Below are 8,751 nucleotides of genomic sequence, written 5' to 3' on the forward strand. Positions count from 1 at the left end.
TACCTGTTTTCTGGTGCAGAGAGAGTGCCTTCTTGCTGCATCCTCACATGGTAGAAGGGGCAAGGGAGCTCTCTGGGGCCTCTCTTACAAGAGCACTAATCCTATTTGTGAGACCTCCAACCTCATGAACTAAAAATCTCCCTTTGTTGTTGTTGTTGTTGTTTTTTGAGACAGAGTTGCTCTGTCACCGAGGCCGGAGTGCGGTGGTGCGATCTTGGCTCAGTGCAACCTCCGCTTCCCAGGTTCAAGTGATGTTCCTGCCTCAGCCTCCCCAGTAGCTGGGATGACAGGCACCCACCACCACACCTGGCTAATTTTTTTTTTTTTTTTTTTTTTATGACTATTACAAAAGTTTATTTAACAAAAAGTCTAATATGAAAATGTATATGACCTAATTTTTACATCATAGTAAAACAGGCCCTATGGAGAGAGGACATGGTTTTCTCTGCTGAACAGCCATTATTTATACTCGTTCCAAGGCTTCTAACATGATGATACTATTTCCTCACATTACCACCATTCCAATATTGTTCTGTTGCCCACTAGTCGCCATCTCCACACATTCATCTATCACAAGGTTCATAAAGGGATCAAATCCCCACAATATTCCTTGGACATGTCTGCCACCATTTAATTTCAATGATAACTTCTTGTCCATAAATTTTTTCAACTCGGGAGGGTGAGCTTTGCTCATGGCGTGTACTCCGCGGGCTCACAGACGCCTTGGAACGGAATGCCATTTTTTTTTTTTTTTTTTTTTTTTGAGATGGAGTCTCGCTGTGTTGCCCAAGCTGGAGTGCAGTAGCGCGATCTCTGCTCACTGCAACCTCCACCTCCCGGGTTTGTGCCATTCTGCTGCCTCAGCCTCCTGAGCAGCTGGGACTACAGGCACCTGCCACCATGCCTAGCTAATTTTTTTGGTAGTTTTAGTAGAGACGAGGTTTCACTGTGTTAGCCAGGACGGTCTTGATCTCCTGACCTTGTTGTCTGCCTGCCTCAGCCTCCCAAAGAGCTGGGATTACGGGTGTGAGCCACTGCCCAGCCACACCTAGTTTTTGTATTTTTAGTAGAGATGGGGTTTCACCATCTTGGCCAGGTTCATCTTGAACTCCTGACCTCAAGTGAGCTGCCAACCTTGGCCTCCCGAAGTGCTGGGATTATAGGCCTGAGCCACTGTGCTCGGAAAAGGCCTCTCTTCCTAATAGCACCTTAGAGGTTAGGAATTTAGCAACATTTAACAAATGTTAGGCACATTCAGACCTTGGCTTTCTACCCATCTGAAGTCTCATCTTTATATTATTTAATGCCGGGTGTGTGGCTCACACCTGTAATCCTAGCACTTTTGGGAAGGCGGGCGGATCACTTGAGGTCAGTAGTTCAAGGCCAGCCTGGCCAGCATGGTAAGACCCCATGTCTACTAAAAATACCAAAAAAAAAAAAGTATGGTGGTGTGTGCCTGTAGTCCCAGCTACTCAGAAGGCTGAGGCACAAGAATCACTTGAACCTTGGAGGTGGAGGTTATAGTGAGCTGAGATTGTGCCACTGCACTATAGCCTGAGTGACAGACTCTGTCTCAAAAAAAAAAAAAAAAAAAGGGCAGATATGGATGAGACTCAGAGTGTAATTCATCCGGAGGCAAAATATCATCCAGCTGTGAACATGTGAAATATGTGCTTCCAAAATACACTGAAACATGTGCTTCCAAAATACACTGGTGGGGTAGGTAGGCAGAGGATAGACATTCTCATTCCAAAAGGGAGAAATAGGCAAGAAGGAAGGGGTAACTGATCCCTAGCAAGTGCAAAACTTTAAGGCTGGAGAATAGTCATCTTTGACTTGAGGTTCTGCCCTCAAAATCCACGGGGGTAGAGAGGTCCTGTCTTCTGGTCCCACTGGGGTGGTGGTCCTGCCTCCATGGCAGTTCTGTCTTGTCACATTTTCTGTGGAGGCTCTGTGCCTGGGTTGTGCAGCTGTAGCTATCTTGGGCTGGGATCACACACTGGTGGCCCCACTGGTCTGGGTTGTAAGGTAGCCCTACCTCTGTGGCTCTGCTGGGCACTGCCCTCATCGAGGCTTTCTACAGTGGCCCTGCCCCTGCGGTGGTTCTTTGCCTGGCCCCTTAGGCTCTCTGGGGCATCCTTTGAAATCTAGGTGAAGGTAACCATGTCCCCACAGCACATATACTCTCTATACTGGCTGAGATGGCGCCATGTGGATGCCACCAAAATTTGCCACCTATGTCCTTTACGGGTGGGAGGAGGGTGGCCACTGGAGCTGAACTTGGGATGGGGAGGAGGACTACACTGGAATGCAGGGAGCAGAGCCTTGAGGTGATGCTGGACAGTGAGCACTGAGGGCCTATGGAGGCCTGTGGCTCCTCCTTTGAAATCATTCTCTCCCTTAGGCCCTGGCATTCTAGGCCTGTGATGAAAGGGGCAGCCCCTCTGATCTCTGAAATGCCTTTGGGTCCATTTTTCTATTGTCTTGATGAATAGCACATGTCTGATTCATCCTAGTATCTGTAGCAAATGCCTGAACACACTTTCTCATTTTTTTCAGTATGAATAGGCTGAGACATGTCCTAATCTTTAAGTTCTGCTTTTCTTTTGACAAAAAATTCCATCTTTAGAGTTTGTTTTCTTGCATTTTACTACAAGCATTTAAGAAGAGCCAAGTTGTACCTTCAACACTTTGCTTAGAATTTTTTTCAGCCAAATATCCTATTTCATTGCTCGCAAGTTCTACCTTCCACAAAACAGTAGGACGTGAACAAAAGCCAAATGTCTTTGCCGCTTTTTAACAACGGTCATCTCTCCTCCAGTTTTCAATAAGATGTTCCTCATTTTCATCTAAGACCTCTTCAGAACAGCCTTTACCATCTGTATTTCTAGCAACATTCTGATCATGACCACTTGGGTGATCTCTAAGAAGATAGAGGCTCTCTCTGTAGCACCCCTTTTCTGAGCCCTTACCAGAATCATCTTTAATAGTCTGTTTATGGCAATGTAGATTTTGTTTTTCTAGCATTCATCTCAAAATTCTTCCAGCTTCTACTCATTACCCAATTCCAAAGCCTCTTCCACATTTTAGGTATTTGTTACAGCAGCACCCTACTTCTTGGTGCACATTTTCTGTTGCTAGTCCATTTGGGCTGCTGTAACAAAATACCTTTAGCTGGGTGGCTTACAAACAACAAACATTTATTTCCCATAGTTCTGGAGGCTTGGAGGTCCAAAATCAAGGCACTGGCAGATTTGATGTCTGGTGAGGGCCTTTTCATGTGAACCCAATGTGTTAGTCCGTTTTCACACTGCTGATAAAGACATACCTGAGACTGGGCAATTTACAAAAGAAAGGTTTATTGGACTTAAAGTTCCGTGTGGCTGGAGAGACTTCACAATCATGGCAGAAGGTGAAAGGCACGTCTCACATGGTAGCAGACAAGAGAAGAGAATGAGAATCAAGCAAAACGGGTTTCTCCTTATCAAACCATCAGATCTCGTGAGACTTATTCACTACCACCGAGGACAGTATGGGAGAAACTGCCCCCGTGATACAATTACTTCCCACTGAGTCCCGTTCACAACACGTGGGAATTATGGGAGTACAATTCAAGATGAGATTTGGGTGGGGACACAGAGCCAAACCATATGACCCATCCTGGTTCATAGATAGTGCCTTTTAACTGTCCTCATACGGTGGAAAGGGCAAAGGAGCTCTCTGGGGTCTCTTGGAAGGACACTAATCCCATTCATGAGGGTTCTACCTTCATGAGCTAATTACCTCCCAAAAGGCTCCATTTCCTACACCTATCACCTTAGGGGCTAGGACTTAAATACATGAATTTTGGGGAGATACAAACATCCAGACCATAGCAGAGATCCACATTCCATTGGGCAGAATTCAACTCATTACCTCCGCCAACTGCAGGGGAGTGAGAAATGTAGTTTAGCTCTGTGGCCAGAGAGCGAGGACCTGATACTGGTACTGTGGCCAGAGAGCGAGAACCTGATATTGGTAAAAGTTTACCCCTCTTGCCAGGGGTTTGCCTTCATTGATAACTAAGGGTCCTTTCATCCCAGGTATTCTAGAATTTCCCCTAAGCTGTGTCATTTCTTACCCAAGCCCATGGCCATTGCCATCCTGTTGTCCCTCAGCCTAGTTCTGTGTCATCCTGGTCTCCCCATACTTGCCAGCCTTTTTCAAGGCCAGCCTCGTCTTTCCCTGAGGTTTGGTAAAAGGAGAGTGTCCTGGGGGCTTGCCCTGATGGGGGGCCTGAACAGGGTCACCAAGTTGTAGCAGGTCATAGCTACAACTGAACTTAGGAATCATCTCATTTACTAGTGCTTCTTAGCCTTTTGTTTTAATTTTTTTTTAGAGATGGCATCTTGCTCTGTCATCCAGGCTGGAGTACTGTGGCATGATCATGGCTCACTACAGCCTCAAGCTCCTAGGTTCAAGTGATCCTCGAGCCTCAGCCTCTTGAGTAGCTGGGACTACAGGTGTGTGTTACCATGCCTAGCTAAGTTATTGTTATTTTTAAAAATTATCTGTAGAGATAGGGTCTTGCTATGTTGCCCAAGCTGGTCTTGAACTTCTGACCTCAAGCTGTCCTCCTGCTTCTACCTCCCAAAGTGCTGGGATTATAGGCTGTGAGCTACCACATCGGGCTTGTTTTTAAAAAACTTTTAAAGGGTTATGGGGACTATTGACCTGATTTGAGAACTTGACAACTGTGGACTGTAGAAAAATGCACATATACACAATTTTACAAACCAGGCCGAATCCCTGTCATTGACTTTCTGGAACAATGGTTTTTAATCTTCATTATGCATCACAATCTCCTGAGGTGCTTATTAAAAATGCACATTCCTGAGCCCCACCCCAGGATTCCAACCCAGGAAGTATGCCCAGGGGTCTGCATTGTGGGAAGCTCCTGAAGTGGAAGGTAAAGAAAGGCTGTGGGCCTCAAATGGGTGCCTGGCTGCACCCCTGGGTGGGTTTGGGCCGGGCAGCCCCTGTGCCAGTCTGCCCAGGGCCCAGCAGAACTGAGCTGGCACGAGCTTTGTCCCATTCTTCCCACTCCCTCCTCTCTGTAGGAGTAGGACTGGCAGGAGCCCAAGCCAAACACTTAAGACTCATTAGAGGAACAAATGGAGCCTGGGCTGATCCCAGCACAGGGGCTCTGTGCTGGGAGGGAGAAGAGGCAGGGGGCCACGCTTCTGGGGAAGTCAGAGGAGGACGTCCCACACTCTGCCACCATCTGGGGAATGGTTCAGAGCCTTTGTTGGGAGTCAGGGAGAGAGGAAGCCAACACACACAAGCTGTGGCCCTAAAGGCAGGTGTGCGACAAATAACACCACTGAGAAAGTAATGATATGTCTGCCGTGCAGCCTTTTCTCAGACTATGCCCAGGGTTCTCGGGAGCGGCCTCAGAGGGGCAGGTCTTGATCTTTTGAACCTGGATTTGGATTTTGGAAATAGCTGAAAGTTCTTTGGCTACCCATATTGGGGAATACTTTGGACAGTCAAGCAGGCTGACCAATTTTGGTCAAAGGTCACCCTGAAGGCAATTTCTGAAGAGTTGAATGAGCTCTGGAGAAGTCACTAGAATAAGGTCCGCCTTTCAGGGAACCACTTTGAAGCCAACATCTCAGTGTTTGTATTAAAAAAAAAAAAAAAAGCCTTTTAGAGAGGCTACCTGTGGCCGGGCACAGTGACTCACGCCTGTAATCCCAGCACTTCGGGAGGCCAAGTTGGGTGGATCACTTGAGGTCAGGAGTTTGAGACCAGCCTGCCCAACGTGATGAAACCCCGTGTCTACCAAAAATACAAATATTAGCTGGGCGTGGTAACGTGCGCCTGTAATCCCAGCTACTCCAGAGGCTGAGGTGAGAGAATCGCTTGAGGCAGAGGTTGCAGTGAGCCAAGATCACACTATTGAGCTCCAGGTTGGGTGACAGAGCGAGACTCAATCTCAAAAAAAAAAAAAAAAAGAAGGCTACCTGTTAGAAAGCTGAGTTGTTGTTCCTCCCGGGGTTCTTATTGCTTACTCTCAGAGAGAGAAAGAGTCTGGTCCCAATGCAATTACAGTGAGAAATGTCTCAGCACCATCTTTCTCCCGGCCCCTGCTTCGGAGGTCCTCAGCAAGGGGAGGGCCTGTCCGCCTAGGGATTGGATACTAGGACAATGGAGGATGCCCTTGGGAATGGAACAGGAGTGGAGCCCAGGGAGCAGTCACTGGTCCTCTCCCACTTTTCCCAGGATCCGGGAGCTGCAACTGGTGTTTGGGCCCAAGAACGAGCTGGCCTTTGTCCATGGAGCCCTCAGTATTGGGGTGGTAGTGGTTGGTGTCAGGGGAGGTCTGAAGGGTGCTGCCCACTGCTTGACACTTCCTTTCTCCAGCATCCTGTCTCCTAAACGTAGTCTAGCCATCTGCTGTGGTCATGGCACATTCCCGAGATGGGCAGAGACAGGTGTCCTTCTCGTGGGCAGCTCTGGAGTGACTAGATCAGAGTTTACATCCTGCTTCTGACTCTTGTGAGATGGGGACTGTCTGAGCCTGAGCTTTAAAAGAAGTGCAAAAATAATCAGCTTTATGGGACTGCTTGAGGTCTGGATGCAGGACAAAGTGCCTGGGACAAACCACACATTCCTGGCGAGTCTGGTCTTGTCTTCTGTTCGTATGGTGAGAACTGAGGACCCTTTGCAGTCCTCCTGCCCCCCGGCCTGATGACCCAGAGCAGGCTGAGGCTTGGCCTAGAAGCTGATGGACGAGATTTTCCTGGGGCTGATTTGCCTTGGGCCTCTCGAGCCAGCAGTGTAGGCTCACCCAGGATAGCCCTTTGACCTCTGCCAGCGAGTGCATCATAGACAGAAAAAATGCTGGCAGGTTCAGAAGCACACCACCCTCCCTCGGGGAGAGTGCCAGGCCCTGATGGCCAGAACCGCCTGGGCACAGAGTGATAAAGTGGTTTTTTGTTTTTTGGTTTTTTTTTGAGACGGAGTCTTGCTCTGTCACCCAGTGCAGTGGTGGAGTGCAGTGGTGCCATCTCTGCTCACTGCAAGCTCCGCCTCTCGGGTTCGCACCATTCTCCTGCCTCAGCCTCCCGAGTAGCTGGGACTACAGGCACCCGCCATCACGCCCAGCTAATTTTTTTGTATTTCTATTAGAGATGGGGTTTCACTGCATTAGCCAATATGGTCTCGATCTCCTGACCTCGTGATCCTCCCACCTCGCCCTCCCAAAGTGCTGGGATTACAGGCATGAACCACAGTGCCCAGCCTTTTTTTTTTTTGAAACATGGTTTCACTCCTTTTGCCCAGGCTGGAGTGCAATGGCACGATCTCGGCTCACTGTAACCTCCGCCTCCCAGGGTTCAAGAGATTCTCCTGCCTCAGCCTCCTGAGTAGCTGGGATTACAGGCACCTGCCACCATGCCCAGCTAATTTCTGTATTTTTAGTAGAGATGGGGTTTCACCATGTTGGCCAGGCTGGTCTTGAACTTCTGACCTCAAGTGATCCACCTGCCTCAGCCTCCCAAAGTGCTGGGAATACAGGTGTGAGCCGCTACACCGGGCCTATAAAGTGGGTTTTAGGTGCTGTCGAAGGACGTCTTTAGTTATACTTTTATGTATATAGTACTATCTCCAAAGAGCCCAACATTCATTCACTTTTTAAAAAAAGTAATGTTGATTGATTTTTTTTTTCTGATGTCAAAAGCGGTACGTTTTCCTCATAGACCATTTGAAAAATACAGACCCAGCTACAGACTCAGTTTACTTGCTTGAGCCCAGGAGTTGGAGGCTGTAGTATGCTATGATCGAGCCTGTGCATAGCCACTGCACTCCAACCTTGGCAACACAGGCAGACCCTGTCTCAAAACGAAGAAAAATTAAAAATATACAGACAAATAAAACTAAGAAAAGAAATTGCCTGTAATCTCACCACCAGATCGACCGCTAGCATTTTGAAAGTGAATACGCTTTTGTAGAATAGATTTAGATGTACAGAAAAGCTGAAATGATGGTACAGAGAGTTCTCCTGTACTTCACCCCCAGTTTCCCCTAATGTTAACAGCTTACATTAGTATGGTACATTTGTCACAACGACTGAAGCAATGTTGATAACAGTATTGTTGACCACAGTCCATACTTTATCCACATTTCCTTACTTTCTACCTAATGTCCTTTTTCTGGTCCAGGATCCTATTCAGGATACTGCAATACATTTACTCATCATATCTCCTTAGGTCCCTTTAGATTGGGACAGTTTCTCAGGCTTATTTTTTGAAGACCTTGATAGTTTTTGAGACATTTTGGTCAGGTATTTTGTAGCATGTCCTTCCATTTGAGTCCGTCTGATACTTTTCTCATGATTAGACTGGGTATATGAGTTTTTGGAAGTTAGAGGTAAAGCGCTATCTATCTGTGATACGTCTATCATATCAAAGGTACATGCTATCAATGTGATTTATCACTGGTAACTTTAACCTTGGCCAGCTGGCTGGGGTAGCGCTTGTTGAATTTCTCCACTGCACAGTTATTCTTTCCCTCCCTTTCCGTACCATACTCTTCGGAAGGAATCACTAATTACTAGAATTTTCATATATTTACTTCAGTCTAAATCCATCCCTTTGTCTATACCATCTTGAAATCAAAATTTCACTAGGCACTCTTTCTTTCTCTTTCTTTTCCTTCCTTCCTTCCTTCCTTCCTTCCTTCCTTCCTTCCTTCCTTCCTTCCTTCCTT

The 8,751-nt window shown here is 47.1% G+C and overlaps 1 pseudogene; it reads right to left on the reverse strand.

The window, feature by feature from the left end:
• Positions 1–505: 505 nt before the first annotated feature.
• Positions 506–722, reverse strand: LOC111544875 (annotated as a pseudogene).
• Positions 723–8,751: the final 8,029 nt, after the last annotated feature.

The sequence above is a fragment of the Piliocolobus tephrosceles genome, chromosome 13 (assembly GCF_002776525.5).
Source record: "Piliocolobus tephrosceles isolate RC106 chromosome 13, ASM277652v3, whole genome shotgun sequence".
In the NCBI taxonomy this organism is placed as follows: domain Eukaryota; kingdom Metazoa; phylum Chordata; class Mammalia; order Primates; family Cercopithecidae; genus Piliocolobus; species Piliocolobus tephrosceles.